At 35.2% G+C, this 15,000-nt stretch overlaps 1 protein-coding gene across 1 annotated transcript in view; it reads left to right on the top strand.

Moving 5' to 3' along the window:
- Window positions 1–15,000, top strand: part of LOC135208930 (gastrin/cholecystokinin type B receptor-like) — a 64,356-nt gene that overhangs the window by 18,935 nt on the left and 30,421 nt on the right. The window lies entirely within an intron of this gene.

Raw genomic sequence — 15,000 nt, forward strand, 5'->3', positions numbered from 1 at the left:
AAATAATCCATAAACCATGGAAGGGAACATCACTGCCATGCTCACCGAGGCGAGGAGCGTTGCTACGTCTGTGCAAGAGGTTTCCAATGAGAGAGAAGAAGTAGTATTAACATAGACGTAGAAGTACAATGAGAAAAATAAAAAAACAAACGATGGCAGCAAACACAGGAGCACCTTTGTCTTATCAAAACGATCCAAAGGAGAGAGACGATACGAGAGAAGACTTTACCATTCTCCATCTCCCGATGGATAAGGTCTCACATATTGTAAAATGATTATGTAAGTGGTGCGGGTGGCTGAGAAACTGCCCCAATTCAATATTAGATACAAAGAGGGGCGTAACAGTCCGTATGTCCGAGTGAAAGAGGAAGAAGCTATAGCCCTTCTTACAGGATGGGAAGATGACAAAATTCATAGTAAAGAATTATCCTGTGGGTGTGGAAATAGATTATGTTACAGAGCACCAAAAGGTCATCTGGGCAAAAAGAAACAAGGCTGGGAATGGACAAAGAGAGGAGGTCATCTCTCAGTGGATGGGTGAGGTGCCAGAATATCTTGATGTCTTTACTTATATGCCACTTTGGCCCGGGGAGGTCTACAACGAACTATGACTAAAGAATCTACGTAGACAGAAAATGGATGGAGGACAACAAGTGATCCCGAAGTGTGTGAACTGTGGTGGGTCAAATGAGAATACAGGTAAATTTCTCGAAATCAATTGCTCCAAAAATAATTTCTCGAACTATCAGTATCTCGAAAGGCACATTTCTCGAAAGCCAATATCTATTTTTGAAACGATCATTAGTATTCCAAACAACCATTACCAGGTCTGTTAACGAGCACGATTGGCAGAATGCTAAATGCCATAATATATTTCTTTTTGAGTTTAAACCTTATGATTGTATTTTTTCCTATTTTAGCTTTTCCGGAAGTATCGAACCGGAAGTATGGAATTAACGTATGTGGAAAGCGAAAAGGGGAAAAAGAAATTAAGTTTGGACGGATATCTATATATCAAGGACAAGTCTGTGAATAACAAGATATATTGGAAATGCGAGATGTGCGAGCAGCTTAAATGTTCAGCTCGTGCTATCGCTATCGATGTATCCAAAAAACGAAGTGGAGGTCACAACCGCGTAGGAGACGATGCTAAAATTGATGCTGCTAAAATCCAAATATAATGTGGTGTATCTCGACAAATTGTCGAGATACACCACATTATATTGTATCATGCGCTTCAATGGGAATAAGTGGTGCTGTGACGTGAAGCTCCCTTCAGTAGCAAATATGAAAAGAACTATACGCAATATACGAGCATAGGAAAATGTTGCCCCTGCTTTGCCTAATAGCGGCTTCGACCTTATCATCCCGGAAGGGTTTACAAAAGCCATCAAAGAAGATTTATTCCTTGCTTATGACTAATAAAAAGATTTCTTTCTTTACAAAATGATTTTTAAAAGTATTTTTCTCGAAAGGCATATATATTACTCGAAAGCCAATATCTATTCTTTAAAAGGTCATTAGTATACTCAACAATATTGGTTTTCGAGGAATTGATGGTTAGAGAAATTGATAGTTCGAGAGTTTATTTTTCGAGGAATTTACTGTCGAGCAAATGATTTCGAGAAATTTGCCGCACACCGTCAAATGATGCCCCAAATACCGGATGTTCAAAATACCCGGGTCAACGGCGACATTTCGTCCAGGGTGCAGCACCAACAACCGATGGAAAGACCAGCCCCTCGGATAATCATCCTTCACGTCAAGCGGGTTTGAGAACAACCAGGTTTCTCACCCTCTCCATTCTGTATGGTGGGTACAAAGGAGATCAGGAGATGGGGAAATAGTGGGGTACCCACAATGACACGCCAACCACAAGAAAGTCCACAGATGGAAGAATCTCCTCCCCGAATTACACAACAAGTGGGATGGAGACTTCTCGCAACATACCCTTCGATTTGTGATATGCCAGTACTTGCAGAAAATAATGAACTTGATTTACAAAAAATTAGAAAACAGCGTACAGGAATTTATTAAGGTCTAGAACACGACCAACGTCTGGTTGAGTCTGCTGGAAAAAAAGAGAGGAAATCGTGGAAACAACCAGAGAAGAAGAGGAAACTGGCAGATAAAAGGAAAAAAATCGGAAAGAGCGAACGGATAACAGTATGCACTAGATTCTAATGATATAGATATTATTTACTTATAAGAGACATTAATAGACGAACCCGTTAACCCCCGATTCACAAATTAAAAAAGATTTATTATTCTTGAACATGAAAATAACATCAGGGGATTAATAAACTGATATGTCAAGAATACTACTCAAACTCAACTGCTGACAACTGATTTTGGAAATACTAATGCATAGGAATAAGAGTAACATTATATGGCTACACATTTAAACAATGTAAATCTTTATGTCCCGAAGGAGGAAATTGGACACAAGCAAATCTCCTGATTTTATATCTCAAGAACCAACGCTGTTAGTAGGGAAATTAAATGCACGACATCCTGCACTGGCTTCCTTTAGGAAATCACTGTAATGGAAATGGAAGGAGATGGTAAGAATACACAGAGAACTGTGAACACATAAGGGTCTTGGGTAAAAATGAACCCACCCACGGGAAGAAGGAAGGTTTAATTGTGTATGCTTGTATAAAGACCCATACAGGGGATGCTCGGTAGAGATAGTGAATACTTTGGTTTCTGATCAATTTTGCATTCAAAGCTGTGATTGGTGTTAAGAAAAGACAATACTTTAAAAGCAGAAAAAGGTGCCATCTACCTAAGGACAAGACTGTCGCCTTTGGAAAGAGAACCCCACAAAGTTACTAAGTATAACTAGTTTACTTCAGAAGAAAACTGTAAGAAGTTTTAGTTCGGGACTGTCGCCGTTATCAAAGATATGGACTTAAGAATTTGTAAATCACTTAGAGAACCAAATAGGAACCATCCTAACAAAACAAAACAGAAGACGAAATAATACTATGGGTAATATCAACGGGTAAAATATATGACAAATGGTACAAGGAAGATCCCGATGTCAAGTATTATAATACACTAATGAATTATGTGCACCTCTTAACAGAAGATATCATGTGTGTGTATATAAATATAGGCAAAAGCCACGAAAGAAAGTGAAACAATGAAGTACCGCTGTAAGATCTTTCGACTTCTTGACCTTTACTAAGCAAACTGCTTAGTAAAGGACAGAAGTCGAAAGACCTTGTAGCGGCACTCCATCGTATCACTTTCGTGGCTTTTGCCTTTATTTATATACACACACATGATATCTTCTGTTAAGAGGTGCAGTTTTACAAAAAAAAAATCAGGAAAGAGGAAGGCAGTGGCAAGAATGGAAACATGACAGATGCATAATGTGAAATAACCGAATTCCAACACTGATGCCAAACCTAGGTGTTGCGATATTTGAGCGCAGCAGCCCATAGGGGCAGAAACCCAATCTGACAAAGCTTTTGATACTCAAAATGATGACTGAATCTTTCTGATTTTAATAACTGGGGAAAGGAATTCGCTAAAATTGCTCGGTCAGCTGAATATTTGCTGAACCTCATTCTATTCACATGCCCCAATTATTTCTGACACAACCTTAGTAGGTTCACACATATATACACACGCTGTCACATACACACATATATATCTATATGTACATACATACTATAATCGTCTAAAACCCCCAGTGAAGCGGCCAAAGTGTCTACCAACAAAATTAACGCAAATTTGGGGACGAAAGCTCGGCTCCCGTATTTCGTTTGCATATGACATAACCTAGGGACTGATAAGGTAACCCTTTTTGCTATGAAAATGGAACTTTATGACGTTTGGTTATCCTCTTATCAGCAAAACACGAGAGAGGGAAAGAGGCCATTCCAGTGTTAGGCCCTCGACACTGGAGAGATTCTGTCAACATAATGGGAATCTACTGTCTACCATCAGCCATAAAAGTAACCCATTTGGTGCATTAACGGTTACTGAGGCTGGCTGGGTCATTGAATACTAACTCTTGTGGGGGAGCGAGTCTGTGTGACGCAGCTATGTATTATGACTACTTGAAAACTTGCTCAGTAACAGATGTACATCTCTCTCTCTCTCTCTCTCTCTCTCTCTCTCTCTCTCTCTTTATATATATATATATATATATTTTATATATATATATATATATTATATATATATATATATTATATATATATATATATATATATATATATATATATATATATATATATTATATATATATATATATATATATATATATATATATATATATATATATATATATATATATATATATATGGAGAGACTATTTTCACAACTATTAAACACTGAGAATGAGGGCCGTATTTTTAAACTACCACCCTCGCTGTTCGTTGAAGAACGTGCTCGTATGAAATCCCTTCGTGGAGCAGGTATTTTAAAAACATGGGCGATTTCCTCCGGGAAGAGGAACTGTACGGTGGGAGGTTAGAATGCCGGAGGTGATAAACAAACATTTATTCGGATTGCGAGACAGCTATTCTACTTCTATTCTACTTTGTGCGATTATACAATAATTATAATTATATATATTATTATATATATATATATACGTAATTTATATATATAATATATTATATATATATATTTAATATATTATATATACTATATATATAATATAGGTTATAATAATATAAAATATATATGTATATAATATATATATATACGTATATATATGTACATGCATACATAAATATATATATATATATTATATATATATATATATATATATACATATATATGTATATATGTACACAGATTATATATATATAATATATATATATGTATATACTATATATATATATATATATATATATATATACATACCTGGCAGCCACGAACTCGGAACTTTAAGTACAAAGACAGTCTTTTACAAGAATGTAAATAAGACCATATATGTATTGAAGTACTGAAAAAAATTGGACTAATAAAATATTTGGCATATGTTATACGTTCCAATACTTATATTTTGTTGTGCATCTCTCTTTTAATTTTATAAAAAAAAAAAAATAAATACGAAGAGGTAACGGAGTGGTGGTCAAGACTTCCTCTTCGTTTCCAATAGTTTTCACACTCCGATCACCTTCGTCTTCGGGACGAAGACCTGCTTCACGGCACAATAATGCCATTTCAGCCGCAACGAGCTTCCTCGTCGAAGATGTCAATATAAAAATAAGGCCCAGAGTGTTTAGACCTGAAAAATGTCCTTCCAGTAGAATGCCCAATAGCAAACATCAGAGGAAGTGAATTCGAGAATGCTTTAAAGAAAGGAAGAGAAAAGAAAGCTACAGGAAAGTCATAGGTAACATCAGAAATGATTAAAGCATTGGGAAATCTAGGTAAAGTGTGGGTGCACTCACTATTGTAAAAGATCTGGGATGTAAAGGGAATGCTGAGGGACTGGAACGATAGCTGTTGGATGATTAAAATGTATTTTAAAAAATGGGACGTGTTAAACTGTGGAAGCTACAGAGTGATAAAACTTTGGGAGCATGTATTCAAGACACTAGAAAGAAAAGTAGAAGGAAGGTTGAGAGAGTTGGTAGATAAACATGAGTAGCAGTGGCTGCTATTTTTAGAGCAAGACAAGTCCAAAGCAGTAGCTAGAAGGAAACAGGAAAGTTTACATGTTTTGTGGATCTTGAAAAGGCGTATGACAGGGAACCAAGAAGAGTAGTTTATTAGTGTTTAAGAAGGAGAGGAGTGCCAGAGAAGTTAGTAAGGTTAGTGAAGATGATGTACGAGGGGGCAAAAACGACTGTACAAACAAAATAAGGGGAGACTGAGGCATTCCCTGTGGAGACTTCCATTGGGGATCAGCTCTGAATTCAATCTTGTTCCTCGTCGTAATAGACACTTTGACATAAGAATTAAGGAACAAAGAAGTACTATGGGAGCTGATGTTTACTGATGATTTAGTCATTTTAACAGACACAAAAGAAGAGCTGCAAGAAAGGCTTTTAGCATGGAAAGAAGCCCCCAAGAAAGGAAAGGACTGAAAGTGAACATTGGGGAGACGGAACTAATGATTAGTACTAAAAAAGGACATGAAGTAATCCAAGAGGAAGATGGTACTGTTACAAAAGAGAAAAATGAGTTCAACTACCTGGGATCAGTAATAGAGGAGGGAGGTACAGAGGATGCAGTGAGGCTGAAAGTGAAAGAAGCAGGACGAAAACGAAAAGTAACTGGAGTTGTTTAAAAAAAAAAAACGCTTGTAAAGGCCTGTCAACACTAGGAAACTTTGTTTGCAAACATAGTTTGCAAACTCTTTGCAAACTGTTTGCAAACACTTTTTGCCAAATATTTGTTTCCCATCCAGAATGGAAAACATTTAGTGTTTCTGTGTGCATATGTATATATACACATGTATAATGTATGTGTATGTATATATATATATTCATATAAACTATATCTATATCATATAATATCTTCATCTATATATATATATATATAAAATATATATATATAATTATATATATATATCTATCTACTATATCTATATCTATATATTCTATATATATAATATATATATATAATATATATATATATAGATATAGATAGATAGATATATATATATTAATAATATATATATATATATATATATGTATATATATATGTATATAATAATATATATATCTATATTTATATAACTATAATATATATATATATATATATATATACATGTATAATGAATATATATCCTATATCATATAATATATATATATATATATAATATATATATATATAATATTATAGATATATGCATGCATATAATGTATAATTACACATGTGCAATGTATGTATACGTTTACATTACATTGATATATATATATATATGTATGTATATATATGTATATATATAAATTTACGTATGCATGTTTGTATGTATGCGTGCATATATGTATCTATTCTCCATTTCGCCAGAAGCAAGTCAGCATGACACACTCCTTTTTCCAAAAACTTCCTTATTACCCATCCCTTTTTCTTTCTCCTATCCCTCCTCGAGTGCATTAAAATAGCCAAGTAGAATACAGAGGCTACTGCACCGGCAAGCATCCTGACGACAAATGAGGTCTGGACAGGAAACATTGTTTGCAAACATTGTTCCCAAACTTTGTTTGGAAACAATGTTTCCCAGTGTGGAGAGGCCTTAAGGCTTAGAATGAAGATTTATAAGACAGTTATCATGCCCGTGCTATTAAATGGGGCATAAACTAGGGCACTTATGTGAAAAGAGGAGGGAATGCTGGAAAAAACCGAGATGAGGATGGCGAGATGGATTGCTGGAATATCGCTACTGGAAAGGAGAGAGGGTCAAGATATAAGAAGAATGTAATAAGAGGAGAAGAGGTAGAACCAATCAAGAGAGCTAAGACATGCAATTGATGGGGATGAGGAGTGTTGGGCGTCAGCGGGTCAGATAGATGGATGTGGTAAGGAGAGATATGAGTGAGGTGGGATTTGGGGAAGAAGATGCAAGGAATAGAAATAGATGGAGAAAGTTGAATCAAGTGGCCGACCCTGCTATATAGTGGGACTAATACGGTCGAAAGAAGACACACCCACCGACACATACACACATATATATCTTATAATTTAAGGAACAAATATCAATTAATCGCATTCACTTTGCCTTGGGCATAACCTACACACAAGCGTTATTATAACTTAAAAGAACAACAGCCAGGCTAGGTTTAGAATTAACCATACGGGTAAAAGTTATCCGTAGGGTAAATTGAATCATGTGATATGTGTGGTTTAATATATACGCCTACAAGTGGCAAAAATTCATATAAGTAGTCATGGGTGAGTGGTTAGGACATTCTCATCTCCTGTTCTGAGTCACAGACTGGATTTCCAAGAGATCTGGATCGCTTCCAGCAAACTCATTCAGTTCCATTCTGAATCTGTTGACCTACCCAGTAAATATACCTGGTAGGTAGCCAAATGCTGAAGGTCACAATCAGTGGTTAGAAGTGAATCGGACTAGCCACTCCTGAATAGATTTTTTTGGAACGAATGCCCTTCCTGACCCCAGTCTTCCCAACTGATCCAAGAATGGGACCGGCACTGAATCGGACTGGCTGTCCGGCCGGGCCCCCCCCCCGCCCCAATCCCCGTTCGAACCCCCAAACACACAATCTCAAACCTCATTGCATTTGTACACACACATGCTGTTTATCATTACACAAGCCGTATCTCCTAACGGGAGGTAGTTCTACGGGAAAAAATCAAGACAACCGTTAATGACCAAATTCTCTCTTCAACTGCTCGTTCAACTTTCTGTCTTGCCTTCCCTACATAACCAGTCTAATTCATAGAAACCTTGCCTGTTCTATAGGTGAGCAAGTGATCTTATAGTTTCCATGCCGTTGTTCACATGTATTTACAAATTCATTAGAACGTTACAATTTCAATGCTTCATTCTGATATCAGTTACCTTCGTAACAGTTCCTTCATCATTTTCCTTTTCCTAGCCTTCCTGAATCTTTAGGTCAAACTTTCCTTCACATCTCAGTTCAAGATATTTTGAATTTAAGGCTTCTGCCATACGTCAGCTGACTTCATATTTACTCGTTCCTTGAGCGTCATATTTACGTAAATAAAGTCGAACAAGATTGGTGCTACTATGGGTGCGTCCACACTACTGTAAAAGTCATAAACACGGGTCGGTAATTCATCGGACAAATATCATAAACAGTTTGAATAGAACTTAATAATTTGTGGGTGATTAAAACAGTTTTAAGTAATTATACATACGAATAGCAACACTATTTCTAGAACTGAACCATTTATAATGAGGTTAAGGTTGCGATATAAATATTCTTGGGGCTATACCATACTGGCAATGGTAATCATTTTTTATGTAAATTATGCAACAAGCGTAACTCTCATAGATTACGTCATTATGTATTATATTTGAAATTAATAGCCGTTTCTTTCAGTTTATATAGTCTGCACTATTCTTCTTAATATCTTCTTTTCGTCAGCGTGTAGCTGATGTATCAGATTTCTAAAGGACATGAGAAATTTTCTTGTTGTTTCAGTTTACTTACCTCTGGCATTTCAAACGCACTCTGGCAACTATTTTCAAAGAGTGAATGATATTAAGAAGAGCAGAGAAGACTCGATACAGAATGAATGTCGCAGAAAGAGCCATTATTTTCGATGGAAAAAGTAACCCACAAGATTACTGAGTATAACTTGTTTACTTGTAAGTATTTACATAGTATTTTACTTAAATACACAGGTATTTACATAGTATTTTACTTAAATACACAGGTATTTACATAGTATTTTACTTAAATACTATGCATTTAATAAAATGCTATGTAAATAACTACTAATAAAACTAAGTTATAAGTATTTTACTTAAATACACAGGTATTCACATAGTATTTTACTTAAATACTATGCATTAAATAAAAGGCTGTGCAAATAATTACGAGTAAACAAGTTATACTCAGTAATGTAGTGGGTTTCTTTTTCCATCTGCAGAGGAAAACGGAACGAAGTTTTTTTTTTTAATTGGTTCATTATTTTCATTGCTACTGCCCTTAGAGTAAGTCTCTTCCCTATGTATTATATTGTAATGAACTTTCAGAAATTAGGGACAGAAGTCTTGATACAGTTCAAGAGCAGCTGTGTTATTTTCTTAACATATTGTATCATTGTTCACATACTAATGTAGAAATTCCCAATCTAAATTAGAATACGTAATTCTGGCAGGTAAATGTATTATCAAAATACTTTACTGGTTGTGCAAGCACGCAATTACACTTAGTTTGATATATGTGTTATGTTTGTCAATAATATTTTTGCATATGAATTGATCATGATTATAAGATTATCCAGTTCTAGTCATAGGCTCGTTCTCGATTTACGGTCATTGACTCATGTCTGACCTTTCTGACATGTAAATACGATAAGAGATCAGCTGCTGCCGTGGGCTGATGACAAGTAGTGTTGACGCACTTTTACAACTCAAATACTACAGAATTTCAAGCAACACTATTTTAAAAATATATATACCTGTGTTTGCTGAGAATTCATTCTAACTTGCTTACATTAATTTCATGTTTACGTGTCACACTCTTTCATCTATATCTTCCACAACCAAGTAATTCTGGCATGTACTTTAGCTTCCTTTTGCAGCATTTATTATTGAATTAATGTGGACTACACCTTCACATACTTGCTTTATTGTCCTACTATCAGCTCAAACGCTTTACCAGCACAGCCCTTACGGAAGATATTTTAATTAAGAAACACAACGGCAGATTGAACTAATAAAATTATGCAATTGCTTTGAAAAGCTTGGTTTTTGTGGACTGGTTTTATGGTACAGTGTTAGACTGTGTTCTTGAGAACTGGTTTTAGTACGGTGTAAGATATCCTTCGAAGTCAATTTAAATGACATATTAAGTAGCCCCAATTTCCTGGTCAATACTGCTGTGATTCACGAGTGGTTTAGTCTCGCAGGGCAGTTAACAAATTAACTGATTTTTCAAAACCATACTCGTTACTGAAGGAACTCTTGTTAATTTAATTACTTGTAATAAGCAGTGCTTCATATAAACCTGAAAATACGAGGAAAAACTTGAGAAAAAAGATACATAAAAAATTGTCTGCTTTATTAGAGAAAAAAATTCGATACCCCACGAACCTAAATAAATGCGGTTAACTGGTAGACAGATAAATGATATAGATATCATATTGTTACTGCGCATGAGCAGTGCTCAGTATCCCTGATGCAGTGAAAAAAAAGAGATAAAGAAACTTTGAGTTACATACGAGAGAGAGAGAGAGAGAGAGAGAGAGAGAGAGAGAGAGAGAGAGAGAGAATGTGTAGGGAGTGGGTGACCTGGTCACTAGAATGAAATTGTAATGGCATGGTAACTTTAAGAGAGAGAGAGAGAGAGAGAGAGAGAGAGAGAGAGAGAGAGAGAGAGAGAGAATGACCTGTCAGCGGGAATGAAATTGCATTGACTTCAGTGTACAACACAGACCAATATGATTATGGATATCACAAATAAGAGGCGATCTCTGTATCAACGCACTGCCAACGACCCATTTCAAATCAAGACGAATCAGCCCCAGGGTAAACGGTTCATCAACTGAGGCCCTGAAAGGTTAACTCCGTGAAAAACAACGAGCCAAGTAACTTGGTGAAAAAGGCGAGCTCATACTCAAATATTTTTACGCGGCCACAGTGTCGGAACGGACGCACGAATGGAGCAAAAGTGAAAATGTAACAAAAGTTGGACAGAATGGTCGCTGCAGAGAACGACTACCATTGTCTACAAATTAATCTACAGTATATGCCTCCCATGGCACATAGTAAGTGGTAAACTACTAAGGGGCTAAGATTATCTCTGATATTTACTGGAATACAAGAAACTTATTAAACTGGCAAAGCAGATTCTCGAAGATGTACAAAAATGAGCGATAATGACTGCACCTATGAGTAAATCTTTCTTGTAATTTTTAACAATATTTCAAGTGATAAAAGTCCGAGAGTTAAACATGAGAAAAAGTAAATCGCATAAAACTAAAAAAAATATACAAATAAAAAACAGAAAATGTTTAGAGCTGAAATTAATAAATAGAGATAGAAAATAACACAAAAACAAACGAGGAAATATAGAGAGAACAAGAATGAAGATAAAAAAAAAATAAATATTAGAGCTACAAGTAGCTGCGTTAAATCGAAAGAAGTTACTTTTCTTGCTCCGTGATGTCAAGACTGAAAATGTCTTGAAATCTGCAACGCTCTCGAGGTCTGTATTTACACAGAGAATGCATTCATGCACTTCAAAGCGTTACGTGATGGGCTAGCTAACAACATTTCACATGGAAGCTACACGTTTGAGCTGATGAACTCGGTGAAATTTCACCCTGTGCTATTCTTACCTTCGGTCTTTGCCACTTGAACCACAGGTGGATAAATAAATTGTTAAATAAATAAACAAGAAGTGTAGAATTCAGGAAATGTAAAAAGAAATTGTTTTATTTTCTCTGTTAACTTTTACCTTTGCATATATATTATGCTCTTTCCCCAGACTTTTGTTTATATATATATATATATATATATATATATATATATATATATATTATATATATATATATATATATATATATATATATATATATATATATACTATATATACTATGTATATATATATATATTATAGATATATAGTATATATATATATTATATATAATATATATATATATATAGTATATATATAGATATATAGTATTTGTATATTTACATGTATATATTAATATACGTATATATATATATATATATATATATATATATATATATATATTAATATATATATATATTAACTAATATATATATAAATATATATATATATATATATATATATATATAAATATATATATATATATATATATATATATATATTATATATATATATTATATATATATAGAAATATAGAAATATAGAAATATATATACACACACACACATATATATATATACGTATATATATATATATATATATATATATATATATATATATATATATATATAATATGATATAAATATAATGTAATTTTCACTCGAGAATTTTTATACTTTAAGATATTTCTCCATAAATACCTCTAGATATCGGATTTACTCAACCTTAGGAATAACTATCACACAAAAAGAATTGTACTTAAATGCATCTATCCAGGACGGAATTCGAACTTATGCACACGGGGTTTGATAGACGGATGCCAGTGAATGATCCATTCAGTCACCAGGAGAGATATAAGTAGATTTCGACTTTACTATACATATTCCTGTCAAATTCACGTTCTGTAATTAGGATCGAAAAGAAACCGTCTCCACAATGAAAGGTGAGCACTGCAATATGTGGCAAATGGCTGATAATGATCGTTGCCATTAATTCCCACAAAACTTATTATGGTTTCAGAAATTAAGCCATAAATAGTATACTCCATACATCGAATTCACCATTCTACCAAGAAGAGAGGTTTTATGTCGATTAAGTATCTGAGGGTTAATGATTTATGAGTACAAAAATGTTATGTGAATTAGTGACTAAACAATCACAAACAACCAAGCGTACAAATTTGGTACTCAGCCATCAAGGTGAAGATGGTTCCAATTCGATCCCAAGAGCAGAACCTGAATTAAACGGGTATATGAATATGTATTTCTAACTCGACTTGAACCTCTTTTGATGTATGAGAGGAGGAGCCACTGGCATCTCTGTACCAAACCTGAAAATCACTGGCTTCAATATTGGCTGGATATGTGTCATGGCAAGCGCTTCATAGCGACGAAAGATAAGCAAGCTAAAGGAAATGAAAACGCATCTTCTTCAAGAAGTTCTGCAGCACGGAGGCTTTCGCGCGCGTGTTGGAGGCGCCTGCTCTCATGATGGTTCTAGAATCGGCAGGAGTTTTGTGGAACTTGACAGGCGCCAGCGTGACGTGAGGAACGCCGCGATTTCTGATGCAATACTTTGTCTAGATTTTTCTAACTCGTTCCCATCGTCTCGGGAGTCTGTGACGTTCGCTGGTAAGCCCCGCCCCCAGAATGCCTTATAAATATGACTGACGAAGTAGGAGAAGAGAGAGATCATCAGTAAGAGTCACAGATCAGATTATCAGTGAGAGCCCAGCAGCAGAGATCAGAGATCATCAGAGAGAGATAAGAGAAGAAGGAACATACGAAGGATCAGAGAGGAAAAGGCGCTCTTGAATTTGGTCAGATTCTGGTCAAGTCGTCTGGGAGTGGACAGCCGAGGCATTTCGACGTAAAGCAAGACTTCAGGGAAGAAACGTAGTGAGGAGTTCCTGCCCTTCAAGTATCAAGTGTAGACATTGTTTTCTGCAATATGGAGTCAAGTAGACGCCAGATGTTACAGTTCTCCTTTTGTGAAGCCACCGCTTCGAGGATAGATCTCCGACCGCGCAAAACTTGCCAGCAAGTCTTAACATTAGGTCACTGTTCCCCCAGTTCATGCAGTGTAAGATTTTACCTTTTTTATGTAAATAGGAGATACCATTCTGCATTTATCTTTGTTAGTAAGCCTGTAAATAAACTTTTGTTGTGTTTGTGTATCTTTCTATATTCGTATCCCCAGTTTCAACTGTTGGTGTTGAATTCTTTTTGTTTATAATAATATCTAACTTGGAGCAGATCTCTCTCGGTTCGTAACAATATGAAACATTATAGGTGTGAATCATGACCAAGGTAAATGTACTTATGTATAATTTCTTGTGAATGTATGTTATTCCCAATATGAAAAGGGATTTAAAATAAAAAGTAATAAATTGCGTCGAAGTAAGTGCTGTATGAAACTCTCAGCCGCGGCTCAAGACACTTTCAACCACGGCCAAATGGTGGCCTGTGTGGCTGGCACCTATATGGGTGCCAAACTCACGATCATGGCTAACTTTAAGCTAGAGTAGAATAAAAACTATAAAGTTTAGAGGGTTGCAATTTGGTATCTTTGATGATTAGGGAGTGGATGATTAACATACAAATTTGCAGCTCTCTAGCCTCAGTAGGTTTTAAGATCTGAGGGCGGAGAGAAAAAGTGCGGACGGAAAGACAAATAGCCATCACAATAGTTTTCTTTTGCAGGAAATTAACAAGGGGTATTTTTTGGCTAAATATCTGAAAGTGTAAAAAAGTCATGTGTGACTTATTGACACGATTATTATAATTAGCCTCAACTAGCACAATTAGCATTTAGCTTACATGATGGAGAGGGGTTAATTTACAGTATAATTACAGAGCCCGAAATCGACATAAAAATCTACTTATACCTATGTTGATGGCTGAATGGTTAAGTCATTTCATATTTTTTTAATTAAATCCTAAAGGCATAAGCTCCAATCCTGGCACTTTATATAGTTCTGTTTGGGTGATTAGTTATGCCCAAGTAAAAG

The sequence above is a fragment of the Macrobrachium nipponense genome, chromosome 37, assembly GCF_015104395.2.
Source record: "Macrobrachium nipponense isolate FS-2020 chromosome 37, ASM1510439v2, whole genome shotgun sequence".
Taxonomy (NCBI): Eukaryota; Metazoa; Arthropoda; class Malacostraca; order Decapoda; family Palaemonidae; genus Macrobrachium; species Macrobrachium nipponense.